The following is a 14,943-nucleotide window of genomic DNA, read 5'->3' as shown; positions in this document are numbered from 1 at the left end:
GGGCTGCAGCATAGCATCCACCTTTGACCCACCTCATATCAGAAATTCCTGATTCAGGGGCACTCCCAAAACACATGAGCTAGTATAGCACCCAGAGAATTACCTTTTCAACAGCAGTCAGCATTTATGAAGCCCATTACCACTGTGAGGACCAATATATTCAAAAAATGTGTCTTTTCATGAATAAACCATATTCTCAGGTCTGTAGTTGCTTTTCTAACATTAGATATGATTGTATTCCATTGGCTCAGAGAGCCAAGCCTCCATTCCAAGCAACTCTCACATTATCAATCTTTGGCAGAGTTATCTGGACCAGAAAATGGTAAAAGGCTACTGCTGGCTGAGTAAATCCAGGAAGTTTCCTCCAAAATAATTAAAGTTCAGGAGGTTCTGAAGCTCCCAGTGCCTCTGGTCTAAATGCATTTTGTAAGTAAATGCTTTAACTATAGATATTTCCATGCTCCAGAGCAGGGCAAGCCAAATTGTTTCTGAAGGTCTATTGGTTTGTCATTGTCAATATGACTGTGTCACAGCTAAATTTGTCTCTACATCCCATCTCTCTACATGAAAGTTTCCCACAGATTTTAAGGAAAGGATTGCTCCATAGGACCACCTCTACATGGGAGAACGTATGGCAGCATTACTTTCTAGCCAAGTTTGACCAAGCTTGCCTCACAGCCATTATTGTGGGAGTTCTGGAGCCATCAAACCTATAATATTTGATCCTACAATACCTGAAAGGGGGAGAGGGTTTACCAGATCTCATTCAATCTGAATCCAAGATGGGGTCTGTGCCATCAGATCTAACAGCCACAAAGATGACTGGTTTAACAAAAGAGAGATCTGATAATTTGATCTGAAAATGAAATCCCCCTAGAGCTAGGGGGAGCTGTAATTTGTTCAGGGCCAGTCTAGGTTTTTTACCTGCACCCTAAAGGAACGTTCTGAAAATATTATTGAATTTCTAAAATAAGTTTGAGGAATAGAAATAGGAAGACCCCTCAGGACATACAAAAGTCTGGGAAAGACATTCATTTTCAATATATTAATTTTACCCCACAAGCTGAGGGTTAACAAACTCCATCTCCCCAAATTGCTAGCCACTTGGGCAACAATTGGTTCTACATTTATCTTAGGAATGTCCTGAATATTATTGGGAATTGGTATTCCTAAATATTTCACGTAAAAGGATTGCCATTGAAAGTCCCAATCTGAGAAGAGACCTTTGTTGGCATATTTGTTAATGCCTAGGATTTCTGATTTACCCCACTTAATTGTATATCCTGAGAGGAGTATACACTTACTGATAGTGGTTATAATGTTAGGAATGGTGACCTCAGGCTTAGATATTAATACAAGAGCATCATCTGCATACAGCATAATTTTGAGTTCTGGTTGCCACCTGAGCAAATCAACATAGTCACGGCACCATGGTGGGCCAATGACTAAAGGTTCTAGAGCTAAATCAAACAGAAGAGAAAGGGCAGCCCTGATAATAGCTTTTGTAACTGCCCTGGAAGTCAGGCTAGAGCACAAGAGCTTAATTTAAGTAATAAATTGTTTATTGAATCCAAATTTTGCTAACACATGAAAAAAATAGTCAAAGGCATCTAAAGAAGTGTCTGCTAAGGGTTCTTTAGAAGCTCTCAAAACAGCAATAATATCAACCAGCTGACACAAATTATCCAAGCCATGTCTATTACAGAGAAAGCCTACCTGATTTACGTGCAAACATGTGAGAAAATTTTGTCCAATCATATAGCAAGAGCTTTCGCTAAAATCTTATCACAATTGATTAAAGAAATTGGCCTGTAATTACTACCTAGTGCAAGATCTTTCCCAGGTTTAGGAATAACTGAAATTACAGCTTCTCTTAGAGTAGGCAGGCGAGTTTACTCATTATTGGCCTTATTGAACATATCCAATAATCTACGTGTCAAAGTTTCAGAGAACTTTTCGGGAAATTCAATAGGGAAACTGAAAAGGAGTACTTGTGGCACCTTAGAGACTAACTAGTCTCTAAGGTGCCACAAGTACTCCTTTTCTTTTTTCTTTTTACGAATACAGACTAACACGGCTGTTACTCTGAAAATAGGGAAACTGTTTGCCCCAGGCGTCTTTCTCACCTTCATTTCTTTTATAGCCGGAGTCAGTTCTGTGATTTCTACAGAGGCATCTAAAAGTTCCTTCTGAGAGTCAGAGATCTGTGGCAGAGACAATCCATTTAGGGAATCTTTACTGATTACCTCATCAGCTAATTTTGAATAAAACTGCTGAAATTGTTTATTATATCTGATTGGGCTGTACATAATTTATTGCTGCTATCGCAAACAGCAGCCATCTTATTTCTCTTAGCTTTTTGCTTAAGTTTATATGCCAACAGCTTGCCAGCTCTTTTGCCAGATTCCCAGTAGTTTTGCTTCAAACAGAATAAAGCACTTAGAATTCTGGGGTAGAAGTTGGTTGATTTCATATCGTAGATTGACCAGGGCTCCGAGTTTCTCTGAGGAGTAGGCAGAATCATAATCTATATCCAAGGCCTTAATTTCTTTCACCAGGGTACCAATTCTATGTTCTTTCTAAATACTTTTCTTTTTACAGGTTGCATAAGAGATAATGCGACCGCTGATGAAGGCTTTAAGGCTTTCCAAAGTGTGGCAGCTGAAGAAGCGATGGGGGCATTTTTGGGGGGCCAGGGGTAGGGAGAATTCTAACTCCTGTTGGATGGATTTAACAAAGGATGCATCGAACAGCAGAGAGGTACTTAATCTCCATATTTTGGTTGGGAGTGCATAGCCTAGGGGCCTAGAAGACATGCATATGAGCATGGTGAGATATAACAACAGTATCAATGCCTCAATCAGTGACAAAATTGATCAAGTTTTGTGACACTGAGAAAGTGTCCAATTTTGAATATGTTGAATTAGCTGCAGGGGGGGGAAAGTATAGTCTCTGGCCGTAGGATTACTGATTTCCATACACCTTGTAAACCTACATCAGCCATGTATGTATGAAGTACCTGATGAGTATTAGTGTTTTATATGGAGACGGAGAAGATTTATCTAGGACTGGATCATCCCCATTATATAGCTGGGAAATTGAAGCCCCAACTGATTGAAATGACTTGCCCAAGGTCACATAGGAAAGGGCTGGTCTACACGAGAAAGTTAGGTTGGCCTAGCTACATCTCTACATGAATTTTTCACACCCCTGCGTGATACAGTAAAACAACCTAGACTCCAGGGTAGACAGTGCTAGGTCAGTGGAAGAATTCTTCCATTGATCTAGCTACCATCTCTGGGAAAGGTGGATTCACTATAGCGATGGAAGAACACCTTCCATCACTGTAGTGTCTACATTACAGCAGCACAGCTGTAGACATAGCCTCAGATGTTGAGGCTGAATGCCAAAAATCAACACTGAGCTTCCTAAGGATTCATTTTTCTCTAACTGTAAGTATGTTTTCCATTTGGTGTAATATTATATCGAAGAATGAGGAGCTCCAGTGACTCTAAACACTTTAATTGCTTATTTTTTATTGGATTTTGGAAGGTTTTGAGTTTCTTTATTGATTTTTTAGCAAATGAAGCCGTGTTATTAGTTTGGCTCTTGACTGAACTAATTGATAATTGTTGACTCTTTGGAATAAAGAATCTAAGCAGCAAAATGGTAAATGAAACAAAATCAATGCAAATCAGAGAAAAAAATCTGCCTTTATAAAGTTACAAAATGAAAAGGAGTACTTGTGGCACCTTAGAGACTAACCAATTGATTTGAGCATGAGCTTTCGTGAGCTACAGCTCACTTCATCGGATGCAAAAAGTTACAAAATGCTATCCTCATAGCTACGAGTCAAATAATTCTGCCGAAACACCACAGTGCTGTTAGAATAATGAGTGCTGCTGGAAATGTAATGACTACACACTGAGTAATTAACATATTACATGAATTAATAATACTTTAAGGACATGTTTATTTTAGCTTTCTGGGCATCATCAAGCCAAATAAAGTATTCTATAATTTACTCAGTGTGGCGTGTGTATTTCCTGCAGCTTGGTTATAACTTAAGATGTAAGAATGCAACGCCAATCCTGTACTTTACACGTATAAGGTTTAACTCAATATTTGTGATACTTTGGTTTGTGACTTATTTGCATGCCAGGCATAGAGAATTATTAAAACGGGTTGACTTTGTACATCATCCAAATGACCCGTAATTTGCTGAACACAGGAACTGTAGAAATCAGTTCATTTCTGTGGTTTAACTCCACCTCAGTCAGGTCTGATAGTTTTAATCACTTCAGATAACACAAGTCAATAAGATCATATTTCAAGTCTTGGGCAAGGCCCTATTTTGACCCAGGCGTAGTATACCTTTGTAAAGCACAAATAGAGGGGGTGGGTCTTTCCGTCCTTCCTAGCAGCTCATTATTAGTGAACCTGCGACAGGTGGCAGTGGGAAGCCTTAATCCTTTAAGTCAAGCAGTAGACACTCATGCATTTACTATGGAAGGTCTCAGGTACAACTAGTCAGGAAATGAAGTTTTGGGGGTTTTTTGTCTAAGTTTTCCATGGGAAAAAAGAAAAATCAATTAGTTTTCACCAATTTTCTACAGAAATTGTTGACTTTTTGGTGGAATAGCAAAAACTGAGAAATGTGGGGCAAAAACAGAAAAAAAGGTCATTTGGAAATGCCACTGTGCTGCCCGTTGCACTGACTGAATAGAAACTTCATTTCTATTCAGCCGGTGCAACAGTCTCCTTGTGCAACTTTGGCCAAGTTCTGTAATCTCCCTGTGGCTATCTTTAACCTCACCACACTTCAAACATTACATCAAGGAGTGCTTGTAAAAGGATTGAGCTCTTAGGTGAAGGAAGAAACTATTAGCTACACAATCATCCTTCCTTTTAATAAAGTGCTAATTTAGGGTGAGGCTAGTTGAAAATTTTCCATCAAAACCATTTTCCTATGGAAAGTTGTTTTTTTTTTTTTTAAATAATTTTTATTGGCAAAAAGTGCCAGCTTTCTGGGAGAAAAATTGTAAAAAAACAACCCCCCACCCCAAAACCAAAATGTTTTGACACTGAAATGCTGCAATGGTATGTTAAAGAAGTTTTAATTTGAGAGTGTCATACTCCCTACCACTCTGCTGGACTCAATTCGAGAGCTGCATAATGGAACCCTTGGCCATGTACGTCTGGAGAATCGGATGTCCGCACCTTTTGAATCAGGGTCTGGTGTCAGGGAGGGCTGCATCTTGGCCCCTGCACTCTTTTGTCGGGCAATGGATTTCATAATGCAGTATTCCGTCAGATCTGTAGGTATTAAGATTGGTGATCTCTCGCTCTCAGACCTTGATTACGCTGATGATGTTGTTCTTCTAGAACAGAGCCCCGACAGGTTTCCCAAGGCACTCCAGCAAATGGAGGACGAGTCAGCTAAGATTGGCCTCCATGTTTCGTGGTCAAAGACAAAGCTGCAAAATCTAAGACCAGGTCCACCCGTGACTCCAATCTCTTTGAATAATGAAACTGTAGACACAGACTCCAACTCCCAAATGGAGCTTCTCCATCAGATTGTTATCACAGCATTTGCCATGGGTCGTTTACAATGAGTATGGAACCAACATCATCTCAGCACGAAAACCAGGTTCAGGATCTGTTTGAGCTGTATCGTCCTGGTACTGTTGTACGGCTGTGAAACGTGGATACTACGCCGCTCAGACTGGCAAAGATGGAGGCTTTCCACAAAAAAAAAAAGCCAAAGTCGTATATTGGGCAAAAAGTGGAATGACTTAATCTTTAATGCAGATGTTTAAGGTCGCTGCGGTCTAAAGACTACTGAGGCCATTGTCTGCAGACGGCGCCTTACGCTTTGCAGACACATCGTGAGAATGCCAAAAGATGTTCCAGCAAATACCATACTCTGGCTGGCTTGTAACATCCAGGATAAATTTCCACCAACTGAGGGGTGGAGGCAGCCTAGAGGCAGACCCGCTATTACATGGGTTCATCAAGTCTGTTCCGATGTTGGACTCTCAGGCTGTCAAGCCCTTGTGGCTGTGCAGGAACAAACCAAATGGCGAACAGTCACTACAGCTGACTGTTTGGCTAAGCATTGAAGAAGAAGATGCTCACATTCTCCTCAGTGGGCTGGGCTCCCAAAGTGACTACATATCCCATAGTGCACCATGACCAAGTGACTCCCATGGTTCACCACAGCATATCAGAAAGAGAGGAGACGATGGTGCATCATGGGAGATGTAGTCTGACCACAGAGGCCAGTCTGGGGGCATGGGGCATCCAAACTACAGCTCCTGTGAGGCACTATAGCAGAATGTACAAATAATTTCTCTCAGCTTTTGGCTGAAAACAATTCATTTTTTTTCTCTGAAAAGTCAAAAGATTTCCTTGGAAAATGTTGATGAAAATCAATTATTTTTTCAATCATTTTTTCTGCAGACACTCTCCCTCATTTTCTGACTAGCTGTAGTTTAGGGTTCAGGGCCTATGGGTTCAATTCCCAGTTTTGTTACAACCTCTCTGCATGACCTTGGGCCAGTCACTTTAGCTCTGACTCCAAAAAGCACTTAAGCATATGCTTAAGTTTCAAAATAATCAAAACAAAACATTTTGATTGACATTATCTTTTTAAAAGATTTTTTTTTTGTTTGTAAACGTTTGAGATTTTGACTTTTCATCCGGAATCAGGATGGGAAATTTTTTGCAAAATCTCATTTTTTTTTCCATGACCAGAAAGCCACTTCCTGCCCAGCTCTCACTTCCATAAATAGTGTTGTGGGCTCTAGGCCAAGTTGCAACCCTGGCTAGGCTGCCACTCACGGCAGGAAAGTAATCTTTACCAGATAAAGGGCTGGTGCATGTTACAGCTCCACCAAAAACAAGGAGGGACGAAGAAACCAGACAGTAAGTCACAATCTGATTCCTGATCTTCTCCTAGCAAAGCAGAGCTATGCACTACCCATCACTCAGGGTTTGTGGCACAAGAATAGTGTCCCTTGTTGGTAAAAGACATCACTGCATGCCAGCCTGCAGGCACACTTTAAACAAGACAGACCAAGGAAACAAAAAGAGCAACACAGGATAAATATTTAGAAAAATCATCCTTGAACATCACATCAAATGTGCTTTAAGTTTGTGCATCAAGAGATGTTTTTCTCACTGCCAGCCCTGCAAACATGACCTGGGATCTGAAAGTCACACCGTGACCTTCTCTGCTTGCACATCTTTGCCATTCATAAAGATTCTGCAGGGAAATAAATTCTGTCCTGCATTCCAAGCCTGCTCTCTTCCAATTCCTTTCCATCTGAAGGTCCCAGCTACAAGGGGGGAAGCAACAGAATGGAGTAGTGTGACATCCACTATGCAACCAGCCAGCTCCACTTCTTCCCATACGAGGGCAGTAACAGGGTCTGCAATTGTGGCTGGGGATGCAAGGAAGGGGAGTCTCCTTTCAACATCCCTTGGACACCTGAGCAGGTACAATGTGACCCATTGTGCTTACAGTCTGAATGGGGATGGAGGGCTGTGATTGTAATAGAGTAAATACAAATGGATTAGCTAGTCTTGCTGCTTATTATGCAAGGAAAGGATGGGGAGGGAAAGGAAGGCAAGAAATGAGATGAAAAAAGGGTTTTTCACTTAAAAGTGCCTTCAGCAGTTTGACAGCCACATTTCTTTCGTTTTCCCCTTCCTCTTTCATTTACAGTTTGGAGCTTTTCCTGCTTCAGATGAATGAACAAGCTGCCGCAGACTCGAGGCTGTCAGGTCAAAGGTGCATTTGCTAAATGCACATATCTTGCTTCCTGCTCCAGCCCTCACCCCACAATTCCCCATCCATGACTCAGGTCATGGGGGCCCCATGGAGTGTGATTTCTGAAGGAAACCAAGCATGGGAACTGAAAGCTGGCTCTGACAATTTGCCTGTAGCCCTGTATTTAAGATGCAGCTTGAAGTCAGCCATTAATTTGGCAGTTGTGAAAACATGCAACTCATAACTGCTTGTGAAGATCATAGATTCATAGAAATGTAGGGCTGGACAGGACCTCCAGAGGTCAGCTCGTCAATTCAAAGTAGTCTCTATACAGACCCAAACAACCTAGTTCTTGTGATTCCCCCCGCCATTTCCTCTCACGGGTGGAAACATGCATCTCTCTCCTTTCTGACTTGGATATTTCCAGGCTTCAGAGTTCCCTACCTATCCTGACGTATCCCCCGAAAAAAGAGGCTGAATAAGCAGGGTGTTTTGCCTTCTCCTCAGAGATAACACACACACTGTGTTTGCGACAGTGAATCTACCTGTAAAGCACTCCACTCATCGCAGGTGCATCTCCTTATAGCTAGGGCTGGGAATTAGCTTTTGCCCCCCTATGAGTCCTGCTGACATCAGCTGCTCATGCTGTGGGTCCATCTCTCTCTTTGCAACTCAGAGTGCTCCCTCTTTGTGACTCAGCCCTCTGGCCAGGTCACTATACAGTCTCCCCTTGTGGGGTACCAAAGTCCCACCAGACAAGCTGTCTGGAGGCTGTCTCACACGGTCTGTTCCACCTCTGGGTCCTGTGCCACTTCCCAGGGGCTGGTAGGGGAAACTGGGCCCACCCAGAACTCATGGTTCCAGGCCAGGGCCCCTATGACTAGCAAACCACATCTGCTCAGTCTTAGTCCCTGTTGCTGTTTCCCTTGTCTCCTTCCTACCCCACCTCTCTATCTCCTGGTCCATCTCTGGGTTCACCACCAAAGCTTCCTCTGCTCCCCACGGCTACTTCACCCCTCTCGGCTGATTGTCAGACTCCCTAGTCCAGGGCAGGATCCCTGTATTTACTCTCCCCTAGGCTTCCCCCTTGTCCCTAACCAACTCCCTTTCCCTCTGGAGAGTGATTCCAGACCCCTTCCCCACAGCCGCCTCCTGTTCCCACTTCTTAGCTTTATAATCCTATCCCAGCCTCTCCCCCAGCTGGGCTTCTTTTGTCATTAGTCTTTATCAAGCCACAGTCCCCCTCCAGGTGCAGCCATTAATTCGCCCTTTCTGGCCCACATTAACCCGCTCAGGGCTTGTGTGGGGGCAAACACCCCATCCCACTCCCATACAGCTATTTCTAAGCAAGCCCAGTATATTCGTAGGTAAACGCATTACAGAGAAAACATATTACAAACAATAACAGCACCTACCTCCCTTTCTAATATACTTCCCAGAGCTGAACATAGGCTCCGGTGGGTGATTAGTTTTTTAAACTTCACACAGGAGTTTTTCATGCCATTACAAGTTCATGGCAGCTTCAGCTGCAAGCAGGCCCCCTCATGATTCTGAGAATCATTTGTTTATCCAGTTTGGGCCTTTGAAGAGAGAGTGAATAGATTAGCAGACCAACAATGGTTTTCTGCGCAAGGCCAAACTTTAAAAGGTCATTTTCATTGCTCTCACCCCCAGTATCTCCTAAGAAATTCACTTCATGCGTATTGTCCCTTCGAAGTTCCTAATTCTCCCCAGAGATTGCACTCATCACGTCTCCTAGAGAAGTTACATATAATTCCACAATAACACCCACACAATTTCATTTTGCTACTACTCCTAAAATACTCAATTCAATACGGTCTAACTTAATTCCAGGATTTCTAGGATACTGGAGGATTTTTGTCATATCTGTCACACTTACATGTGTACACCGAGTTCCTGATTTGGATAAGAAACCTCTCCTTTGCTTGTGCCTCATGCAACAGGGCTGAATCCTTATAGTCAGGGAGCTCAACACATCCACAGGGTTGGTGCCTCTGCTGGTACTCTCCTGTACCAAGGGCTGGAGATAGGCTGCAGCCTTCAGGGCACAATGGATCCCAGGGCCAAGGCCCAGGTCCTTCCGCAAGTCCTACTGGAGCAGGTCGGTTAGGTAACAGCACAACATAGGGCTGTTTTTTCATGCAAAAAATACAGCTATACATTTCCAGGTGAGATGTTCCAGTTTGAAAATTTGTCCAAATGCAGTTTGTCAACTTGCTGCAGGGGGGGAAGCTGATAGCTGTAACCAAGGCAACAAAGTAATTACAGGAGTAGCAGAGCTACACCTTCCACTTTGCTCCAGCAGACATTATGCATGATGCCAATTAGACAAATTCTTCATGATGGCATTCAGACTTGCACACAGTTCAATGCAGAAATTTGCTGTCACAGGAACGGGTTTCACTTAAGACAATTTGACATAACTATTGTATTAAAAGATGTTAAACAAATTTTCCATTATTTTCCCAGGTTGCATTGCTCTTTACACGGTAAGGTTGGACTTAAACGATGTAGCGCTTGTAAGCACAAAATAGACTGACCAAGAACATGCCTTCTTTTCTCCTCGGCAGTGATTGTACTAGGCCACAGAGTATGAGCCTCGAATCTACAGATTTCAATAGTGACTCAACCCCTGCCACTTGCATACATTTTCCATAACTACACATAGGAACAAGTTTTCCTAAGAGCTCAGCCCCCATTTAGGGAGAAAAATAAGGGACCGGAGTTTCTCAAATGGAGCTGGGGGGTACTGTTGCCTCTCTGGGGTGGAGCCATGCATCCCTCTTCCTTTTGACTGGGATAACTCCTGGCTGAACAGTTCCTTGCCTTCACGGTGTTATATCTGGTCTACACTACAGACCTATATCGGTGTAACTTCATAGCTCAGATGTGTGAAAAATCCTCACCCCTGAGTGATGTAGTTATACCAACCTAACCCCCCATTCCCCATGTAGACAATGCTATGTTGGCAGGAGAAGCTATCTAGATGACATAGCTACCACCTTTCGGAGACGTGGATTAACTACGCTGACAGGAGAGCTCTCTCGTGTTGGCTTAGAGCGTCTTCATTAAAGCAGGGTAGTGTTTTAAGTGTACCCATGCACTCATTCCCAGCAAAAGAAAGGTTCCTTCTTCATACAATTCAGCAGTCTTTGATTTGGAGTTTCCAGGAACAGGCAATCAGTAGACAATGTCATAGTTTCAAAAGGTCTCCCATGTACTTCCTAGGAAATCCACTTCTCACATATTGTCCTAAACAGTTTTTCAAAGTTCCTAACATTTCCCCAAGGTTTACATGAGTCGGACTCCTAGAAAAAGTACATAGAATCCTACAGTAGTACATCAACAATTGCATTTTTAATACAAAGGGTCCCAGAGTATTAAACTGAATTCAGTTAGGTTTATCCAGACTATTGCAGGAAATTATTCTCAGTCACACTGAGCACTTTTTAAAATCAGCCCAATGCATGTTCATTTGGGTGGTAACTACACCCTACGAAAAAGGGCAGAAAGGAGACCTAAAATCCCTTGATCTGGCTTGAGGAGGTTTTCCCGTTGTACTGCTGCCTTCTGAGGACCCCTCAAATATTCAGGGAGAGGGTAAGCTGGGGGCAGGCCAGGAAGGGCATGTCAGGGGCAGGGCTGCAGGATGCCTCACAGCCCAGAATCTCAACATTTTGTTTTCTTTATAGTTATACAGCTCCTTGACTCCCAAGGAGTATAAATGACACAAGGAGTTTTCAGAATCTGACGATCAGAGTATTGTATGAAGCTTGCTCTTACATCTGCATCTCCATATTCAGTAGCCTTTGGATCAAGCACTTAGTACACCTTTCCACGGATAAGGAATGCATGCATTCAGCCGCCCCCATTCACTTGAACTAGAGCCGCTGGATAGAGCTAGTTAAAAAATAAATCATCTCAACCTCCTTTTAGACAAAAATGGCTTTTCAATCAAAACCAACGTTTCCTGAGCAAATTTCATGTTGGTCAATTTTTTTTTTTAATTCATCCACCACAACATAACCAAGAGCTGAGAAAAATGCCCATAGAGACTGCTGGTTTTCAGTTAAAATCTGGGGGAGGAGGAGGCAGCTGGTTTGTTTTTTGGTAAACAAACAGATGAGCTGCAACTTTTTACCAGACATTTATTGAAAATGTTTTTTGAAAACTGAGAACAATCAGCGGGGAATTTTGTTTTAAAAAATTGGGGGGGGGGGTTCAATTGGGGGTGGTTTGAAGAATATTGGGATTTTTCAACCTGCTCTTTATTAGGGTGCAGGCATTTTTGAAAACACAGCCACTTATTTAGGTTAAATATGAATTTAGGAGACTAACTTTCAGGTGCCAGTTTTTAAAGTCTGACAGCATTACAATACAGACTGTTTTCAGAGTAGCAGCCGTGTTAGTCTGTATTCGCAAAAAGAAAAGGAGTACTAGTGGCACCTTAGAGACGAACCAATTTATCTGAGCATAATACAGACTGTATTTATGCCATCTTTTGCTATGGTACTACCAACCTACAAAAGCTTATAGGATCAGACTGAGTGGCTGGATGGCAACCCCCCCAGAGAACATCTAGGTTTGCTAATTGAGTTGTTGATAATCTAATACATATTAGCATCACTCTCTTCTCTGAACGGGGATTAAATCAATGCTCCAGTGTGCTCCAAAAGGGGCAGTGTAAGTTGTAAAGCCACACATAGCCACTACAGGTTCTACACCATTTTTATAAGAGTAGAGTGTTAACTAACCCTGGTGTCTGGGTCAAATTTCAACTCATACAAGTTCCTCCCAGTTTGAACTGAATATGCCATCTTGTTTCACTTCCTGTGCTACACTGCTATATAGCATTGCTGTGTGCTGTTAAGTATCTGCTGTTCCACCCCAGAGGCAGGTGCAGTTCAGTGATGAGGGAAATGATATTTTTATTCCCCTTACTTAACATCATAGGAGTACTGAGAAGCTAAATTAGTTAATGATTGTAAAGGGCTTTGAGATCCTTCGATAACAGACACTGTAGGAATTGTAAAGTATTATTAAAATCAACTATATCCAAAATATATATTAAAAAAAACTCTTAAAAATTCAGTACTGGCATTTAAAAGTACAATTTTTTTGGCACCATTTCATTTTCTATGAAGAATTTCTATAGACAAAGTTCTTGAAAGGGCAGCAGAAATGCTAATGTAACATAGTGATGGAATCTAGCCGTTGTGGGAGGGAGGCACTGTAATTATATACTTTCAGCAGATATAAACAGGAAAGGCTTGCTACCAAAAAAGCTGAAATTGACTAACTACACCTGATTGTGAATTCACAGTTGCACGTCATTAAATTGTTCTATGAGAGGAAAGCAGGTTTCAAAGGTATACATTTTAAAGCAAAAAAAGCAGGCGGAAGTTGGTAATTCATTTGACAGAATATAGATCTGACTCAAATTTAGCTTGAAATGTGAAAATATATTACTAAACACTGTGGGGCAGATTCTGATTGGTGCAGAACGGGAGTAACTCCATCAAAGTCAATGGAATTACAGTGGCACAAGCAAGAGTAGGATCTGGCCCAGCAAACGGTGAGAAGAAAAGAATGAGTCATAATTATGTAGAAGAACTTGCAAACACACCCTGTAATTGTTACCAAATAAATAAATAAATAAATAAATAAATAACAGTAGTTACTGCAAATCTCCTTGAAACAACGTCATTATGTGTTTTGTATTGCACACTCCAGCAGTTGTTCTTACTGTTCTTTGTATCCCTATTCTCCATTAGATGAATACTCTTACTTCTCAAGAACTTCACATATTGTGTAAAAGTTGCCTAACACAGCCAACACTTATTAAACAGTTTCTGTAAAGGTTGTCTGGTTGTCACTGTTCATCAGGCAGACAGCCATTCATAATCCCAAAGCTCAGCAATTACATTAATTCAAAACTAAAGGTTGGAACCATAAATTTTCCCCGATATACCCTGCAGCAAAAGTAACTCGGTAATCAACAAAAAGAAAACACTAATGATATTTCATGACTTCTCTATTTTATTATGGCACACATGCTGAAGTAATGCACAGAGATAAATGGAGTGTTGGCTTTCAGATTTTGTTCAGAACACAAAAATCACTGTAGGGGCACACAATTAAGCTTGCTTTTTGACTTGTGTTCAAAATCAATATTTCATCCTCAGCTGAGCATTAGGTACAAGGTGCTCTGCTTAACCTTTTGTCTACCATGCCTCTCTCCTCATTCTGTGCTGTTGGATTTAAATCAAATGGTGACTGAAGATCAGAGCTTGTAACCTACGTAGTTGATATTCTGGTTTATGCTAAATAACATCTGTCACAATTCAGGGATAACTGCTCCTGTATTTCCCCGTAGTGGCCCAGCAAGGGACACCCACTCTTAGACTCCCAGTTCCCCAGCTGTCGCCTCTCTTGCGGAAACTGGTGTCTCCATCCTTTCTGACCGGGGTATTTCCAGGCTGCACAATTCCCTGCCTTCACTGCATATTTCCCAGCAGAGACAGGCCGCCCAAGGACACCAGCTTGCTTTTTCTTCCCACAAAAGCTTATGCTCTAATAAATTTGTTAGTCTCTAAGGTGCCACAAGTACTCATCAGCAACCACACACCACACAACAGACCCACTAACCCAGGAACCTATCCTTGCAACAAAGCCCGTTGCCAACTGTGTCCACATATCTATAATGGGTACACCATCATAGGGCCTAATCACATCAGCCACACTATCAGAGGCTCGTTCACCTGCACATCTACCAATGTGATATATGCCATCATGTGCCAGCAATGCCCCCTGCCATGTACATTGGTCAAACTGGACAGTCTCTACGTAAAAGAATAAATGGACACAAATCAGATGTTAAGAATTATAACATTCAAAAACCAGTCGGAGAACACTTCAATCTCTCTGGTCACTCGATTTCTGACCTAAAAGTGGCAATTCTTCAACAAAAAAACTTCACAAACAGACTCCAACGAGAGACTGCTGAATTGGAATTAATTTGCAAACTGGATACAATTAACTTAGGCTTGAATAAAGACTGGGAGGGGATGGGTCATTACACAAAATAAAACTATTTTCCCATGTTTGTCCTCCCCACCCCGCACTGTTCCTCAGACGTTCTTGTCAAC

The 14,943-nt window shown here is 42.0% G+C and overlaps 1 long non-coding RNA gene across 1 annotated transcript in view; it reads right to left on the bottom strand.

Annotated features, from left to right (window-relative positions):
- The window catches only part of LOC141986132 (uncharacterized), a 105,777-nt gene extending 95,971 nt beyond the window's left edge, over positions 1 to 9,806 (bottom strand). Inside the window, exon 1 of the long non-coding RNA XR_012639212.1 lies at positions 9,675 to 9,806. This is a non-coding gene — a long non-coding RNA (uncharacterized LOC141986132). The remainder of the gene's footprint in view (positions 1 to 9,674) is intronic.
- Positions 9,807 to 14,943: the final 5,137 nt, after the last annotated feature.

The sequence above is a fragment of the Natator depressus genome, chromosome 4 (genome assembly GCF_965152275.1).
Source record: "Natator depressus isolate rNatDep1 chromosome 4, rNatDep2.hap1, whole genome shotgun sequence".
In the NCBI taxonomy this organism is placed as follows: domain Eukaryota; kingdom Metazoa; phylum Chordata; order Testudines; family Cheloniidae; genus Natator; species Natator depressus.
Note: the sequence above shows the minus strand (reverse complement) of the source record. Positions and strands in the feature narration are given on the sequence as shown.